The sequence below is a fragment of the Ascaphus truei genome, chromosome 6, assembly GCF_040206685.1.
Source record: "Ascaphus truei isolate aAscTru1 chromosome 6, aAscTru1.hap1, whole genome shotgun sequence".
Lineage (NCBI taxonomy): Eukaryota > Metazoa > Chordata > Amphibia > Anura > Ascaphidae > Ascaphus > Ascaphus truei.
This window is the reverse complement of record NC_134488.1, coordinates 94,583,175-94,603,344: the sequence shown is the minus strand read 5'-3', so window position 1 is coordinate 94,603,344 and position 20,170 is coordinate 94,583,175.

The window sequence follows — 20,170 nt, the reverse complement described above, 5'->3', positions numbered from 1 at the left end:
GTTTTTGTGTGACCAAGTATCTATATACTGTATATCCTAATTTTTTGTTAAAGATTGAAATGTATAATGTGAAGTTATATATGCAAAAAAATAAAAAAATCGAAACAAAAAAAATAAGGAGACAAACTTTATAGGTTTCTACAAATTATCATTATTTCATTGTTAATTTTACATGGCTTGACACACATACAACAAAGGACATGTCCAGGATATGTATGTATATATATATATATATATATATATATACAGTGCTTGACAAATCACCCAAAAATCTACTCGCCGAACCAAAAAATCTACTCGCCACCTAGTCCCGCCCCCAACCCCCCCCTAGTCCCGCCCCCGCTTTAAAAAAAATACATAAATTGAATAAATACCTAGTAAGAACATTAGTTTTTGACATAAGTTTATTTATTGTATTACATTATACTACAATTGGTCCTTGTTACGTGTACGTGTGTGTGTGTGTGTACGTGTGTGTGTGTGTGTGTGTACGTGTGTGTGTGTGTGTGTGTGTGTGTGTGTGTGTGTGTGTGTGTGTGTGTGTGTGTGTGTGTGTGTGTGTGTGTGTGTGTGTGTGTGTGTGTGTGTGTGTGTGTGTGTGTGTGTGTGTGTGTGTGTGTGTGTGTGAGAGATTGAGTGTGTGTATGTGTGTATAAATGTCGGATCTAGAAAAAAAAGCCAGATGTGAATGACTAGTTTCCTGAACCCCTTAACCAGTGTCTGGATGCCCCCGCTTCACAATATTTAAAGCAGCAATCCCGCTTGGGATCTTACCTGATCCGCAGACCCTCAATGTCCAGGTACCTCATTCCCGCAATGTTATACATTGGAGGAGAGATGCTCCCTACCTGTCTTCTGGGTTAGGGGGGATTCCGATGTCTCCCGTGTGAAGCTTGAATCAGATCTGGAAGAAAGCAGTATAGGTTATTTCGGTGTAGTATAGGGCAGTTAAGATATACAGGGTAAATAAGATATCCAGATCGAGAGTGTGAGACAGAGAGAGTGTGAGACAGAGACAGAGAGACAGAGAGGGGAGAGAGACAGAGAGACAAAGAGGGGAGAGAGACAGAGAGACAGAGAGGGGAGAGAGACAGAGAGGGGAGAGAGACAGAGAGGGGAGAGAGACAGAGAGGGGAGAGACAGAGGGGAGAGACAGAGAGACAGAGAGGGGAGAGACAGAGAGACAGAGAGGGGGGAGAGAGAAACAGAGAGGGGGGGAGAGAGAGACAGAGAGGGGAGGAGAGACAGAGAGGGGGGGGAGAGACAGAGAGGGGGGGAGAGAGAGAGGGGGGGAGAGAGAGAGGGGGGGAGAGACAGAGAAGGGGGGAGAGACGGAGAGGGGAGAGAGACGGAGAGGGGAGAGAGACGGAGAGGGGAGAGAGACGGAGAGGGGAGAGACAGAGAGGGGAGAGACAGAGAGGGGAGAGACAGAGAGGGGAGAGACAGAGAGGGGAGAGACAGAGAGGGGAGAGACAGAGAGGGGAGAGACAGAGAGGGGAGAGACAGAGAGGGGAGAGACAGAGAGGGGAGAGACAGAGAGGGGAGAGACAGAGAGGGGAGAGACAGAGAGGGGAGAGACAGAGAGGGGAGAGACAGAGAGGAGAGAGACAGAGAGACAGAGAGGGGGGAGAGAGAGACAGAGAAGGAGGGAGAGACAGAGAAGGGGGGAGAGACAGAGAAGGGGGGAGAGACGGGGGTAACTGACTGACGGGGGGGCAACTGACTGACTGGGGGGGTGGGATGACTGACTGACTGGGTGACTTTTGACTGACTGGGTGATGGGGTGGGGGGGTGGGGTGACTGACTGTGTGGGATGATTGACTTCATATGACTGACACTATGACTGACTGGGGGACTTTTGACTGACTGGGTGGGGGGTGGGGTGACTGTGTGGGTGGGTGGGGTGACTGACTGGGTGACTGGGTGGGGTGACTGACTGGGTGGGGGGTGGGGTGACTGACTGGGTGGGGGGTGGGGTGACTGACTGGTGGAGGGGGGGTGACTGACTGGGGGGTTACCTCTGGTGTCCTGCACACACACATTCTCTCTCTCCCACACACAAACACTCAATCTCTCCCATACACACACACTCTCAATCTCTCTCTCCCATACACACACACACATACACACACACACACACACACACACACACACACACACACACACACACACACACACACACACACACACACACACACACACACACACACACACACACACACACACACTCACACACTCACACACACACACACACACACACACACACACAATCTCTCTCTCATACCCATACACACACACGGGAAGGGACGTGCGCCGGAGGGGAGAGAGAGGGGGGGGGGGGGAGAAACACCCCGCTACTTCCTCCCGCCCCGCGCGAGCAGTGGGAGCACATAGGGGACAGAATCACCGGCAACTGCAATATCTTCAGACCCGCGCGGGCAGCGGGAACACAGGAGAGGAGGGGGGGGGAAGAAACACCCCGGCCACTACAACATGTGACCCGCGCGGGCAGCGGGATCACCGGAGGGGGGGGGGGAAGGGAACACCGGAGGAGGAGGGGGGAAGAAACACCCCGGCCACTACAGCATGTGACCCGCGCGGGCAGCGGGATCACCGGAGGGGGGGGGGAAGGGAACACCGGAGGAGGGGGGGGAAGAAACACCCCGGCCACTACAGCATGTGACCCGCGCGGGCAGCGGGAACACCGGAGGGGGGGGGGGAAGGATGCATCAGTGTATACAGTATATAAATATTTAAAGTGCATTAAATTCCCCCCACCTGAAGCATCTGTCCAAACTCCTCCATGACTGGATCAGTAAATTGTAAATTATAGGAGCTGACACAATTATACAGGAGGGAGGGGGGAGGAGGAGGAGCAGCAGCAGCAGAAACGCACGCACTCAAACCCCCCCCCCCCATTACTTACCCATGCAGAAAGGGCTGTTTGAAGTCCTGGCAGCTCTATCCCGCGTCACAGCCAATCAGCTACAATTTTTTTTTTTCAAATTTTTTTTTTTCGAACAGGATTTTTTTTTTTGCAGAGCAGGGGAAAGGTTACTGGCCACGAGCCAATATCCGATCGCAGCTGGCGAGTTGGCGACCGGGTTTGTCGAGCACTGTATATATATATATATATATATATATATATATATATATAATATATATATATATATATATATATATATATAGTGACAGGTTTGAGAGAACGGTAGTGAGAAGGGGAAATTGCGGCCCTCAATTAGTGCAGGTTTCTGCTCCACTCCACGGTTTGGAGATTTACCAAGAGGAATCCAGACCGGGACTTCTAGCTCTCCCTGCTTTCACAGGACAGAAAGCGTAGAAATAATATCAATGAGTCAAGGGATCAAAGTATCAACGTGAGTTTATCTGCACCAAGGTACAAATGAGAGAGAATTAAAAAATGAACCCATGCCTCTGAAAACATATTGCTTGGCATAACATTTTTAGACATTTCAAAATGAGTAATACTCCCCTTAATGGGGCTGGCTTAGAGATAAAGAACAATATGATGACTTATATAAAAATCCTTATCCATACATAAATATGCTTTGTAATAAATATGCTTTGTATGCTATATATTCCACTGCAATGTGGGCCTCTTACCCTCCTGACTTAAGGAGTAACCCTGTCAGCCCTCTGGGTGTATCTGTCAGATAAGAGAGACTAAGGTCAGCAAAAAATGTCTAAGGCAGGAAAAACTCTTACGAATGCAATTATTTAAATTTCATGACTAGTAGGAATTATACAAGGGCTAGTTTACACCAGGAGCAATACTCTGCAACATATCAAAACATACATAAATAAACAGGTACATATATAAGCAAACATTCAAAATGGCTGCTGCGCCCAAATGGTGGTGATGATAGTCTGTCTTCATGTAGCCTGAGCCACACACCTTATCTCAATCTTCACAGCCGGGAGATGATTAAAAGGTTGCTCTGAACAGAGCAAGACAGAGCTGTTTTACTCTCAAGAGAAGTGTCTGCTGAAAAGCTGTGTTGTGCTGAGGAAAAGCAAAGACTTTTGTTTTGTTTGTTTGTTTGTTTTACTCCTGTTATCTGCTGTAGCATTTGTATGGCAAAAATAAACAGGCCAAAGCTTTTCACCTCTGTGTCAGAAGACTGTCTCCTCTACCTGGAAGGCTGTGTGAAAGTGCTGATCCCTGGACAAAAGGTACAGGGCAAGAAGGTACTTTGCCACCTACTGTATGGTGGGGTTTTATGCGGGCATCACACTGACAAGCCTGTAAGATGCAAAAAGGAATAGAGGAAGTAATCACAGTCCTGATCCAATCCACATCTCAACAGCAATAAACTAATGCCACACAACAAGAAACTAATTCCACACAACAAGAAACTAATGCCACACAACAAGAAACCAACAGAAGGGCTGCTGAGGGTTATGCCTTACAACAAGAAACCAACAGAAGGCTGGCTGAGGGTATTGACACACAGCAGGAAAACATGGCAATATTGCAGAGACTGGTGCTGGCCCAGGCTGAAGCTCATCAAGCTCATCAACTGCACAGAGAGGAGCAGCAAAATACCGCCCATTCCTTCCATCAGGAGATCCAGGGCATATCTGAGAGGCTTAACGGGGATGCCGCAGAAGCACATCCAAAGGTGGTTAGAGTGAGTATCTACCAGCAAAAGATGGTGGCTGCAGATGATGTAGAGGCCTACCTGATGGCGTTTGAGAGGACGACTGAGAGAGAAAAATGGCCTGTGGCTGAATGGGCAAGCATACTATGATCTGGAACCGGCTCAAGCCAGTGATTAAAGCGAGCTGAAAAAGGAGATCCTGGCGCGCCTAGGGGTGACAACGGCTGTCCGTGCCCAAAGGTTTCACTCCTGGACCTACAACCTGGATAAAGCCAGAAGATCACAGATGTTTGACTTACTACATCTTGCCAGAAAGTGGTTACAACCGGAAATCAACGCATCCATCCACATTTTGGATCAACTAGTGATGGACCGATTTCTGAGAGGCCTACCTGTTGCCCTTCATCGCTGGGTCAGTCAGAGTGATCCCCAAACAGCTGACCAGTTAGTCGCATTGGTAGAACGGTACATTACAGCTGGAGAATGGCTTCAAACCCTTATCCAAGGGCAGCATCTGAACCGGAAGGTCCAGAGCCCCAGTAAAACTGGTAAGACTGTTCCAGGGAAAAGGGGGAATTTTGATGACAGGTTGGGGTCTATAACCCCAGGGACATAACCACAAGAGAAAGGAACTTTGTTAAGCGGGAAGAACCTATAAGGGATTATGTTGTAAAATGTTTTAAATGTCGAGAGTTTGGACATATGGCAAAGGACTGTCCCAGAATGGTTGAACCCATGGAATGTAATGTGGGTAGTAATAATGAGGATGATTTCTCACTGTATGCTCAAACTGTGTGTTCCGCAAACAAAAATGGCTGTCTGAATAGTTACCCTTGGTGTTCCATGCAGGTAGAGGGGAAAAGGGTTCAGGCATTAATAGACTCAGGGAGTATAGTTACCCTCATAGACCCAGATTTGGTAAATGGTATTCAGGTAGATGACTCCCAACAGATTGATATTTCCTGCATACATGGGGATGTACATAAGTACCCCACTGCTGAAATACAGGTTGAGTCACAGTGTGGCTCTGTAAATTGGCGGGTTGGTCTTGTACCAAAATTAGCCCATGACATGATTATTGGTAGAGATTTTCCCCATTTTCTAAATTTATGGCCAGCTGCTGGAAAACTTGCCACTAATTCGTCAGATGAATATAATGATGATTTATCGTTTGCTGACATTTTGGGAGACAAATTAGATAGGACAAATGAGTCTGGGAGTAAACAGCCATATCCTGTAAAAGAAGTCTGTGTAGGGAGATGGTGGAGCACTGCAAAGAATTAGGGCTGGAGGCAAATCCGTGAAAAGTAAAAATGCTTTATTCCAGATGCATGGTACTGCACCGACACACTTTATTCGAGCAAATACCCAGTATGTACCTGGCAGATACCTGGAATGCGCCGCTCCTCATCTCTGACAAGCCCCGTTGCGTTTGCCTTCCCAGCCTGGGTTCATGCCTGGCTGACGGGCGGCTGATCTGTTAAATGATAATGATTAGGATTTAATAGGCTGCAATGCTTCGCGTGTCTACCAGATGGCATAAATTCATGAATTGTAATGCAGTATATATATATACTGTGCAGTATTGCAGCCAGCGGGAATAAAATGCTTCAATCCCTGCCTGGAAAATACCTCAATGCACTCGGGCAGAAAACAGTCACAAACCTCAATACACCCGGGTATACCCGAATTCGTGGGACTAGCCGAGCTCGAATAAAGTGTGTCGCCAGTGTAGCAACAGCTACATTAAAAAGGGTCCTCTAACGCGTTTCACGCTATGAAAGCGCTGTCATAGCGCGAAACGCGTTAGAGGACCCTTTTTAATGTAGCTGTTGCTACCATGCATCTGGAATAAAGCATTTTTACTTTTCACGGATTTGCCTCCAGCCCTAATTCTTTGCAGTGCTCCACCATCTCCCTACACAGACTTCATCTACAAAACGGAACGGATGCACGCAGTTATGGAGCAGAAGGGGTTAATAAGTGAGTGACTTACTATTTTTTATAGCTACTGTGACTATAGGGTATGTGCAGGGCTCCAGCCTATGATACAGGATATGATTATCCACATAGTGATTGCACTGGGAGTTTCTTTATATAGGGGCTTCCTTGTGGTTTCACTTTTAAAGTGGTTAGGTTTACTCTGTCCATGTTAGGCTTCATATGGTGAGCCATATACCCTGTCACACATTCATACATTTATACAATTTATATACCCCGGACTCCTAGGCATTATGGCCAACATTGCACAATCTTGGATTTAGAAGCACCATCAGGAGATTCACTTCTCATTTTTTGCGATATCCTGTAAAAGCACTAGTAGGCGACAACCCAGAATGCAATGGTGCCGGACCATCTAATAGTCCAGAACCAGAAATTGATCTTATTGATTTAGAGGTCAGCCCGGTAACTTTAAGAGTGCCCAGTGGTCAATTCCACTTTGTCAATAGCCCACAATTCCATTTCAGTAAGGAATGGAACCCCTACTAATGCAGACAGACCCTTGTCTTATCCTTACTTTGAGGTGGATAATGATCTGTTGTATCGCCTTCAGAAAAAGCAGTCTGTTAGAGTAAAACAATTGTTAGTGCCAAAGGCGTATCAGCGCACTTTGTTTAGCCTTGCTTATAGCCATGTACTAGGTGGTCACCTAGGGGTTGAAAAGACGAAAGAGCGTATTCTCTGGAGTTTTTATTGGCCGGGGGTGTTGACAGCAATAATAGATTATTGTTCATCGTGTCCCTGAATGTCAGCTCACTGCCCCTTTGCCAGCGTACCGTAGTCCGTAGGAAGCCCAACAAATAATTGGAATCTCATTTGAACGCATTGCTATGGATTTTGTTGGCCCTTTAGTGAAGTCAGCCAGGGGGCATCAGTACATACTGGTGATATTAGGCAATGCACCAGGGATCCTGAGGCAATCCCTCTACGCACCGCCTCAGCAAAATCTATTGCTAAAGAGTTAATGATGATGATGTGTAGTCGGTGTGGATTCCCAAGGAGATCCTATCAGATCAGGATGCTCCATTCATGTCTCGGGTAACCAAGGAGTTATGCAAACTTCTCCACATAAAACCGTTAAAAACCTCTGTGTACCACCCACAAACTGATGGTTTGGTGGAGCGGTTCAATATGCTGCGGAAAGTAATTGATAAGGATGGAAAGAACTGGGATTTTCTGTTACTTTATTTAATGTTTGCTATTAGAGAAGTAGTGCTCCAAGCATCTACTGGGTTCTCACCATTTGAATAGTTGTATGGTAGACACCTTAGGGGGTTACTTGACATAGTCAAGGAGACATGGGAACAGGAGACTACACCCCATCGCAGTGTAATTGAGCACATAACCCAAATGCAGGAACATATGGCAGCCATTATGCTTATAGTGCGGGAACATATGGAAAAGGCCCAACGTGACCAGCGGAATAGCTATAATAGGAATGCTAGGGTCCGTAGTTTCAACCTGGGGACAGAGTCCTAGTGTTAATCCCCACAGTAGAAAATAAATTTCTGGCAAAATGGCATGGGCCATATGAGGTTATTGAAAAAATGGGTGAGGTAAATTATAAAGTAAGACAGCCAGGCAGACGAAAGCCTGAACGAATACACCATGTGAACTTACTCAAGCCCTGGAAAGAAAGGGAGGTTCTAATTACTGTGGAAACCACTACCTTCCCTGCTAGGAAAAACCCAAATCCAGAAGTGAACATATCAAAGGCCCTGTGTATACACCAGGGACGGGAAGTCAAATAATTTGTTAAATGAAATAAAAGGGTATTCTCCGCAGTTCCAGAAAGACTAGGGTTATTAGGCATGACATTATAACCGAACCAGGGAAAAGGGTCAATCTTAAGCCTTATAGAATACCTGCAGCTCGTAAAAAGGCAATTAGAGCAGAGGTTAAGAAAATGCTAGAACTTGGGGAGATTGAGGAATCACAAAGTGACAGGAGCAGCCCTATTGTGCTTGTACCAAAGCCTGATGGGACTGTAAAGTTTTGTAACGATTATCGCAAGCTGAATGCTATCTCAAAACTTGATTCCTACCCCATGCCAAGGGCTGATGAGCTAGTGGAGAGGTTTGGGAAAGCCCGTTACCCCACCACACTAGATTTGACCAAGGGCTACTGGCAGGTTCTACTCACAGACCAGGCAAAGGAAAAGACTGGTAAGGAGAAGCTTGTGGGGAGCGCAGGTTTCACCATATATGTAAGGAAGAAAATTTAAAAAGTGCAATATATCTAAACAAACACAGCAATTTAAACAGGAATCATGATTGGGGACTCACATTCCCCCAGTGGTAATACAGCATTGAATAGCAAATGGTGTAGTAAGAAGACTCAGCAATGTGTAGGGGGGTCTTGCTGGAATACACTCCCTGATGTCAGCAGGACAAACCCTCAACAAAATGAAAAAAAGGACAACTCTAGTGCAACATTGTATGTTCACTGTTGGTATATTGAAAAAGGCAATTGTTATTGCACTTACATGAGCAGCAAGTGCTTAGACACATAACAATTGATGCGCAGCATAGGTGTACAACATCCACCCCTCTCCCGAGGTAAAGTTGCGTCACTTCCAGTTTGGCCCGTCGCGTCACTTCCGGTTTCGTGATTGAACACAGAATGGATTCCCGCGGATTCTGGGGCATTCGGGGCACACTTCTGAACTGCTGCTGGTTCACTCAACGCATTTCGCTGGCGTGGTAGCTTCGTCAGGAGTCCGATCTGTAGCATAACGCTCTATTATACATATATATACCCCTACTTGGTTTGTATTGGATGATTAATTATTCTAGCACTTCCTATTGGCTGGAATAGTTCCTGGTGATTGGCTGATGGGCGGGACTATCCATGTATGCTAATATCACAGTATAATACATATTAAATATAAATGACACAGTTTAATTTAATACAAACGTTTTAAAAACAGAAAATCTATATGAATAACATTACTAATCTAACTTCAAACTAACTAATACATAGAAAAAACTGACTGATGCAAAAAGAGTAGATAAAAAGTTAACTGCTGTATACACTACCGACACACTTTATTGAAGTGTGGTCGGTACCGCAAGCCGGGAAATCTCCCGGCTTGCTAGTGGCCGCCCCTCGGCGTGCCGCGCGTCATAGACGCGCGGTCACGCGTCATCGGGAGCGTGCGCCCCCTGCACGCGTGTCCAGGGGCTCCCCGAGGGAGCCCTGGTGTCCCGCGATCGCGGGACAGCGGCAGGGGGTTCCGGGGAACCCGGCGGACCCGGCAGCGGTAGGGAGAGCGCCCCGATCGGAGGGCGCTCTTCCGCTGCTTCGGCGTGCGCCCGTCACACTCGGGCGCGCGCCAGGCTACTGCTGCGGCACAGAACGGGCAAATGCTCGAATAAACTGTGCCGCAGCAGTATATGGATGTATCTCTATACTAGGGGCAATTATTTGTATATAGCTATCAGCATAAATATATAAAATGGATTGGGGAAGATGGATGGGAGAAAAGAGCAGAAATAACCCAAGTTAGTTTCAACCATTAATAAATAACATAGGATATATAAAAAACTCTTAAATATACAAATATAAATATATATATATATATATATATATATATATATATATATATATATATATATATATATACAGTACACAACCAAACATAAAACCACTATATTAAATTAAAACATATATAAATATATTAATAAATAGTTAATATTCTATAGTTATGTGTATAAGTAAAAAATCCTATATATAAATATATGAGTATATCAGAATTCACTGACTCATAAAATACACGTATTTCCCCATATATCAATTTGGAAACACTATGATATTCACTGACTAATAAAATACACGTATTTCCCTATATATCAATTGGGAAACACTATGATGTTCAATGTATATAATGTAATGAGCACTGGACTTTGAAAGATGGGCACAAACAGTGTTTAATTCAATAACTATATAAAAACACTAATTTCTATATCTGCATTAAGTCCAACTGGACTAAGCGTTTTTAACCGGTGAATCCAGAAGGTCTCTCTTTTAATCAATTCTTTAGTTCTGTCACCGCCTCTCCAATTTAATGGGACATGTTCAATCCCTTTAATAGTATATCCTTTGGATTGGAGGCAATTTATATTTATATATTTAAGAGTTTTTTATATATCCTATGTTATTTATTAATGGTTGAAACTAACTTGGGTTATTTCTGCTCTTTTCTCCCATCCCATCTTCCCCAATCCATTTGATATATTTATGCTGACTGCTATATACAAGTAATTGCCCCTAGTATAGAGATACATCCATTTATACAGCAGTTAGCTTTTTATCTACTCTTTTTGCATCAGTCAGTTTTTTCTATGTATTAGCTAGTTTTAAGTTAGATTAGTAATGTTATTCATATAGATTTTCTGTTTTTAAAATGTTTATATTAAATAAAACTGTGTCATTTATATTTAATATGTATTATACTGTGATATTAGCATACATGGATAGTCCCGCCCATCAGCCAATCACCAGGAACTATTCCAGCCAATAGGAAGTGCTAGAATAATTAATCATCCAATCGAAACCAAGTAGGGGTAAATATATGTATAATAGAGCGTTATGCTACAGATCGGACTCCTGACGAAGCTGCCACGCCAGCGAAATGCGTTGAGTGAACCAGCAGCAATTCAGAAGTGTGCCCCGAATGCCCCAGAATCCGCGGGAATCCATTCTGTGTTCGATCACGAAACCGGAAGTGACGCGACGCATTGAACAGTTGCCCTCTTTTTCAGAACTTTTGCGTCCTGGCCTCCTGGGACCTGTGCCCGCGTTGCCTTGACAACGTTGAGATGCAAGGGGTCTCATTGTGCGCAGGGGCACCATAGCGAGGCATAGCTGCACATGCGCAGTTAAGACTGTTGGCTTAAGGGCTCTGTAGCGCCCCACATTTGGGGCACATGCGCAGTACTGATGAGCGGTGGTGTGAATGCGTATGACGGCCGCGGACTGATATCTCATCAAGGGACGCAACGGGCAATGTCTCCTGTAACACATATTTCCAAGATGGCGGTGCGTTTCACGGCTGGTCTGCGGGTAACAGGCATCACACACACGCAGTTTCGCAGGCTTTGCTGGGTCCCACATGGGTGAGTTGAATGTTTTGTGTGATTAGTATGGGTATGGGTATGTTGTCTCACTGGCACTCATTCACTGCACACCCCTGAGGAAGGTCACATCTTGCTGACTGAAACGTTGGATGCAGTGACGTGTATTTATTATGTGAATACAGTTTTTTTTATACTTACCTGGCTGTGTGCTGTCTATATTTCCCGGACCAACATCTGGTAAATATTCATTATATATATATACTGTATATAAATATATATATATATATATATATATATATATATATATATATATATATATATATATACATGTAGAGGTATCAGTACCGTGTTAGCCGAGCTTCAATAATCAAAAAATAAATAGATGATACCGTTCTGTGGCTAACGAAATGCTTTTATTTGTGCGAGCTTTCGAGATACACTGATCTCTTCTTCCGGCGATGTTACAATGAATGAAGCAAGGATAACTTAAAAACGTTGTGAGACACTGTTTTTAAGTTATCCTTGCTTCATTCATTGTAACATCGCCGAAAGAAGAGATCAGTGTATCTCGAAAGCTCGCACAAATAAAAGCATTTCGTTAGCCACAGAACGGTATCATCTATTTATTTTTTGATTTTATATATATATATATATATATATATATATATATATATATTTATATATATAAACAACAAGAAAGAATGCGCCCGATCCTAGTGTAATATGAAAAATACACTGTTAATACAATGTTAGGTCCAACAAATTTAAACTCACAAACAAATATGAAATAAAAGCATTCGTGCAGTTGGCGAATGAGTATACTCATTACATGCTTTTATTTCATATTTGTTTGTGAGTTTAAATTTGTTGGACCTAACATTGTTTTAAAAGTGTATTTTTCATATTACACTAGGATCAGGAGCATTCTTTCTTGTTGTTTGCTCTTGTTGTTTGCAGATCTACTGGGAGGTTGTTGGTTCCTTGCAGAGAGCAGCCTGATCCAGATCCATGGACCATCAATCATTTTTTTAATTATACAGGACTATTTTTTTCATATGGTTTTTAATATGGTTTTTAATTGATTTTTATATTTTTTGGTGGTATTGATTGGTTGCAACATTTTTAAATACATTACTTTTTCTTTTTTCTTTTTTGTACTATTCAGTCACTAGCTCACACTAATCTAGCTATATTGTTTTTATTTTTTATTTTTTGTGTGTGTATGGATTTCAAATTTAATACAGTATATACCTTCCTTAATTATTAATTACTGCTGACATCTAAATAGATATTAGGACAATTTGGATCTAAGTGTCAAAGGAAATAGAACCTGAGGGGCGCAGTCTTTTCTTTGTCTGTATAAATATATATATATATATACAAAAAACCTTCACTGTTAGCATATAACCAATAAAGACATCACTTGTGAGCCCAGTCACATGTCTTAGACAGGTCTGCAACCCTGTCTTTCAACCATTATTACCAAGTATACAGTGCTCCCACTGCAGCAAGGGATTCTAGGAAATTACATGTAAATGAGCACACAATATGTCACCTTTTGCCTGGAATATCCATTTACATGGAGCCCATTTAAACTGATGCATCGCTGTTCACACAGCTTTTAAGCACAGCATGGGACTAGCAAAGCAAGTACAAACCACTCACAGACATGTTTCAACCTTGATGGGTATCATCAGTGTGTGTGTGTATGTATGTGTATGTATATATATATATATATATATATATATATATATATATATAGTGGTTGACAAATCACCCAAAAATCTACTCGCCACACAAAAAAATCTACTCGCCACCTAGTACCAAACGTGTGCTGCTTGGGCCAATATTTACTCGCCCGGGGGTTAAATCCACTTGCCTGGGGCGAGCAAATGTATAGGTTTGTCGAACACTGTATATATATATGTATATATATATGTATATGTATATGTGTATATATATGTGTATATATATATATATATATATATATATTTATATATATATATATATATATATATATATATATATATATTTATATATATATATATATATATATATATATATATATATATATATATATATATATATATATATATATATATATATATATATTGTGACAAAGTACCTTCTGGCTCTATACCTTTTGTCCAGGGATCAACACTTTCACACAGCCTTCAAGGTAGAGGAGATAGTCTTCTGACACAGAGGTGAAAAGCTTTGGCCTGTTTATTTTTGCCATACAAATGCTACAGCAGATAACAGGAGTAAAATATACAAACAAAACAAAAGTCTTTGCTTTTCCTCAGCATAACACAGCTTTTCAGCACACACTTCTCTTGAGAGTAAAACAGCTCTGTCTTGCTCTGTTCAGAGCAGCCTTTTAATCATCTCCCTGCTCAATCAGCTGATGCAGTCATGTGAAAGCAGGGAGAGCTAGAAGTCCCGGTTTGGATTCCCCTTGTTAAATCTCCAAACCGTGGAGTGGAGCAGAAACCCCTCACTAATTGAGGGCCGTAATATCGCCTTTTCACTACCGTTCCCTCATACCTGTCACATATCCTCCCCCTAGCTCAGACCTAGTGGGGTGAGCGACCGTGCACACCAGTGAATGGATTCTTGATAGGCCATTTGCATTCCCCTGTCTACTGCCTGCCCTGTGTTCCACTGAGAATTTGTAGGGTTGCAGACTGAGAAACCAGCGGGTCACTCTGCTATTTTTCTCCCTTTTCTGACTCATCCAGGTTAGGGGTGTGTGGTTTGTCACCAGCCTGAATTTTCTGCATACCAGGAAGTACTTAAGACTGTCTACTGCCTACTTTATAGCAAGACACTCTTTTTCATCTATGGAATAGTTCCTTTCGTGTGGGTTAAATTTCCTGCTTAGGTACAAGATAGGATGTTCTTCATTCTGGTTCTCTTGTGAGAGGACTGCACCAAGCCCTACATCTGAAATATCGGTTTGCAAAATAAACTCCCTAGCAAAATCGGGGGTTACTAACACTGGTTGGGCATATATGGCTTCTTTCAAAGACCTGAATGCTTGTTCTAGTTCTGGGGACCATTTTACCATTACTAGAGCTCTTGCCTTTGTCAGGTCAGTTAAAGGACATGCAAGGGTAGCAAAGTTATAGATAAACCTCCGGTAATATCCAACTAGGCCAAGGAAAGTTCTCACTTGTTTCTTAGTGACTGGCCGGGGCCAATTCCTTATGGCTTCCACTTTAGCCATTTGAGGTTTCACTAACACTCTTCCAATAGAATATCCTAAATATTTGGCTTCCTCTAAGCCAATTGTACACTTAATTGGGTTAGCCGTTAACCCCGCAGAGTAAATCGAGTTTTACACTGCTTGTACTTTTGGAAAGTGGGATTCCCAATCTTCCGTATGTATCACTACATCGTCTAAATATGCAGCTGCATATAATGTATGTGGCCTTAATATTATGTCCATCATCCTTTGAAAGGTGGGCAAAACAAAGAAAATAACCCCTCCAAAAGCGCTAACCTACACTAAAAATAATTATGTGCTAAACAATAATCTTTGCTAGTGCAACATAAAAGTGATAACAAATACTGTGAAACAAGCAGCTAGGAAACAATAACAGATTATTCCAAACCTGATAACAAACAGTGCACACACAAAATAAAGTCCCCAGCGCTAATAAGTCCAAGATACCGTGATCCCAAAGGCAGTCTTTGGTCTTTAAGATGGTTGATGGGCTTTGATAAAGATGCTCCAGATGGGATGGTGTCCTTGTTGTAGATGGTTACACCGTCTGAAATAACAGATAACAGACACACCTGATTGCGCAGCGTATTTCAACAATCAGAGCCCTATCTGAGACTATGAAGAATCCTACTCACATAATATACGTCAGTATGTTCAATGGATAGAATCTGTAATGGCTCCCCTTCTCCTCAGCTCCTCTCACGAACCCCACATGGAGACAGCTTGCTGGGATAGGCCTCAATCCGCAATGGCGTCAGTGATGGTTCCAATGCGGCGCCCCCACAGATATATAATAAGGAATAGGCACAATATAGTGTAGTGAGTTCTGTGATCAAATTTCTAATACAACCACTGTGGAGCAGGTAATGCTGTGAAGAGCAGCCAATGGACCACCTGGCTGGAGATTGGATATGTGTGTTTTGCTTTGCTGGGATGGAGCTTAGCACTGCTGGAGCTGGAAAAGACACTGATCCTACACCTGGTGATCACAGAACTCACTACACTATATTGTGCCTATTCCTTATTATATATCTGTGGGGGCGCCGAATTGGAACCATCACTGACGCCATTGCGGATTGAGGCCTATCTGACGTATATTATGTGAGTAGGATTCTTCATAGTCTCAGATAGGGCTCTGATTGTTGAAATACGCTGCGCAATCAGGTGTGTCTGTTATCTGTTATTTCAGACGGTGTAACCATCTACAACAAGGACACCATCCCATCTGGAGCATCTTTATCAAAGCCCATCAACCATCTTAAAGACCAAAGACTGCCTTTGGGATCACGGTATCTTGGACTTATTAGCGCTGGGGACTTTATTTTGTGTGTGCATCCTTTGAAAGGTGGCAGGAGCCCCATGCAGACGAAACGTCAACCTTGTATTGGAAAAGACCATCAGGAGTAGAAAAGGCAGTCTTTTCCTTTGTAAAACGAAAACATGTGAGGCGCTACTTATGAAGGTGAAATATATAATATAATAATGTGATAAATATCAACAATATAAAGTGCTCAAATATAATAAAAATGGCAAACTTCGCTGCTCAACCCTCTTGGGAGAAGATCCAATTTCTCCTGTCTTGAATGGTAAGGAGAAGCTTGTGGTGAGCGCAGGTTTCACCATAAATATAAGGAAGAAAATATAAAATAGTGCAATATATCTAAACAAATCCAGCAATTTAAACAGGAATCATGATTGGGGACTTACATTCTCCCAGTGGTAATACAGCATTGAATAGCAAATGGTGTAGTAAGAAGACTCAGCAATGTGTAGGGGGGTCTTGCTGGTATACACTCCCTGATGTCAGCAGGACAAACCCTCAACAAAATGAAAAAAAGGACAACTCTAGTGCAACATTGTATGTTCACTGTTGGTATATTGAAAAAGGCAATTGTTATTGCACTTACATGAGCAGCAAGTGCTTAGACACATAACAATTGATGCGCAGCATAGGTGTACAACATCCACCCCTCTCCTGAGGTCGCGTCGTGTCACTTCCGGTTCGGCCCGTCGCGTCACTTCCGGTTTCGTGATCGAACACAGAATGGATTCCCACGGGTTCTGGGGCATTCGGGGCACACTTCTGAACTGCTGCTGGTTCACTCAACGCGTTTCGCTGGCGTGGCAGCTTCGTCAGGAGTCCGATCTGTAGCATAACGCTCTATTATACATATATATACCCCTACTTGGTTTCGATTGGATGATTAATTATTCTAGCACTTCCTATTGGCTGGAATAGTTCCTGGTGATTGGCTGATGGGTGGGACTATCCATGTATGCTAATATCACAGTATAATACATATTAAATATAAATGACACAGTTTTATTTAATACAAACATTTTAAAAACAGAAAATCTATATGAATAACATTACTAATCTAACTTAAAACTAGCTAATACATAGAAAAAACTGACTGATGCAAAAAGAGTAGATAAAAAGCTAACTGCTGTATATATGGATGTATCTCTATACTAGGGTCAATTACTTGTATATAGCACTCAGCATAAATATATAAAATGGATTGGGGAAGATGGATGGGAGAAAATAGCAGAAATAACCCAATTTAGTTTCAACCATTAATAAATAACATAGGATATATAAAAAAACTTGGCTGCAGGCAGGAGCAGTAATGGAAAATAGCACTTAAAATAAATAATGCAAAGTACAAGTGTATGTTGCTAATCGCTGCCCCTATGGATTACACCAGGTCAACAACAAATACGCAGAATCATATGTCAAAATGCATGCACCAATAGCATATAAGTCAGTGCCAAACATGTCCACTATACAGACACCAAAACCAAAAGTGTAAAAAAAAAACACCCAAAAGTGAAAAAACGTGAAGGGAGTGAAAAGTGCAAAACATTAGGGACACCATAAAGGAACATGATCATATAATTAAAATCATAGAAAACATCCCAGTTTGAGATCCTCATTGAGTCAATATGGAGCAACAGTCTTTAGCTCAAAGATCAGCCTAATTTTTGTCAGGATCGCCGCCAGGCTCCGCCCCCAGTACGCATCACTGTTACGCCGGTGCTGCGCGCAGACCAGACCCGTTCCCTGAACTGAAGGGGGAAGTGGTAATACACGCACCCGCAGCAAAGGGAGCTTATCCGGAGTGTGGTATGAAGTGTTGCCAGGCCAGGTGTAGTAATGTAGACAATACTTACCGGTACCGGTTGTAGAGATAGAGGAGTGGAGTCAGGGAGTGGAGAGTGGAGATAGGTGGAGATAGGTCGTAGTCCATGCCGTATTCAAGGGGTTACCAGAGTGAGCGTTGTCCAAGGAGTGCCGAGATCGAGAGCCAGAGGGGGTAGTCGTACGAGCTGCGTAAGAACATGTGAAAACACTGAGAGAATCCAGAAGTACTTCCATACAGAGACTATGTCGAGCAAAGACTGAGAGCAGAGAGGAGCTAGATAAAGCAGGAAGGTCCAATTTGGAACGGAGGCGGGACAGGAAGAGCTACAAGGAGACACTGCAGATTGGTGCAGGCCAGGTGAGTCTTGTTGGTAACCTGAGTATGCTCGTGCAGTGTGCGGGGGCGGAGCCTGAGGTCCGGAGGACGGGAAGAAGAGTGTGCAGACTGAGCGTGCGCCGTAACTCGTGTACGCGCGTGAACCGAGCCAGTGGATGGTGCAGGTGTGCGTGCAGGAGGGCGTGGGCGCACGCGGCGCTGTGCAGAGGAATCGCAGAGGGGAGTGATCCCGCGAAGGCGGCAGGGGCGGGGAGCCATGGAAGCCGGTAAGGCAGGATTGTTTTGTATGTCCAGGGGCTCCCTGCGGGGAGGGAGTGCTCTGTGTGGGGAGCGTGGAGAACGCCGATTCCTGACATTCACAGACCGCTATCGGTGCGCACGCAGCTGCGCAATGCTTCATCCACGGAGGCGCGCTCCCGCAGTATCACCACAGCACCCACTCTGCATCGCACTCCTCGTACGCACGCACACCGCACGCCAACGAACACTAGCAGCATCAGCTGTGTTACACCAGTAGCCAATCCTGCACTACCCTATCGGCTCATGGCTTATGTGTGAGGTCATCATCTGCTAGTTCCTGATTGGTGCTTTCCCCTTTAAATACCTTCCTGTTTCCCTTTCACTTTGCTGGACATAAACACTGTTGTGCTGTGCTTGCTGCTTCTTGGATCTTGTCTGTTCCTGTGCCTTGCCTGACTCGTGTTGTGACCCCTGCTTGTACCTGGACCTGTCTCTTCTCTACCCCTGGACTTCGGCTTGTTATTGGACCCCCACTCTCTCCTCTCCTTGATCACGGCTTCGGATAACGACGATTCTTCTCTCTCCTCTCCTCGATCACGGCTTCGGATACGACGATTCTTCTCTCTCCAACCCTGGATCACGGCAAGTAAAACGGCTTCCCCGAACTCTCCTGCCCCGACCCAACTCCACTACTCCGACACCGCATTCCCGCATTCTGGACCTGACTCCGTGGTTGTAGGGCGGCGGTTATATACATCCCCACTTCAGCCCCGCGGTCTAGTCCTGTTTGTGGTGAGCGCAGCGTGACACTATGTCCAGCCACACAAACTCGGACCCTGCTGAGGTGGAGTTAAGCCGGTTCCCCTCTGAAAACTTGGTCCTCTGTGAAAACCGGTCCCAGTCTGTAAATCAGCCCCTGTCTGAAGTTCAGTATATATTTGAGAGACTACCTCCGCCTTAAACCCAGTCCCTGTTTTTTGGCCTAACCCCGTCTGGAAAAGAGCTCCGTAAAGAACTCCTGATTAAGGCCCAGCGCCTTAGAGAATTAAAACAGACTATGATCTCCTATGTTCTTGCCCCTGGCTCCCCTGTGACCTGGGAAAACGTAAATCCTATGAAACTGGCGCAGAATCATGGCGCAGAACCTTTCATGAATTATCCCTGTCTTTGGACCAGTACATAAGAGAGCAGGATCCTATCCTCGCCTGTGACGCTGCTTTGGGACTGCTTCCCTGCGCTACCAGTCCTGTTGCTAAACCCCTGGATTTACCTCCTTCTCCTGGTAATTACCAAGCTGACTTTGTTCCTCTTAAAGCACCAAAGCTAGATGAACCTAGGCAACTAGGAGGGACCAGGCTTTCATTTGGTGAGAGGCAGCGCAGACATCGTGCAGGTGTATGCCAATACTGCGGGAACAATGGGCACCTACTGGCTACCTGCCCGCTGAGACCAGAAAACTCCACAACCCAGTAAAAGTCAGAAGGATCGCGCCGGGCAATGCATCCTTACCACCCTTGC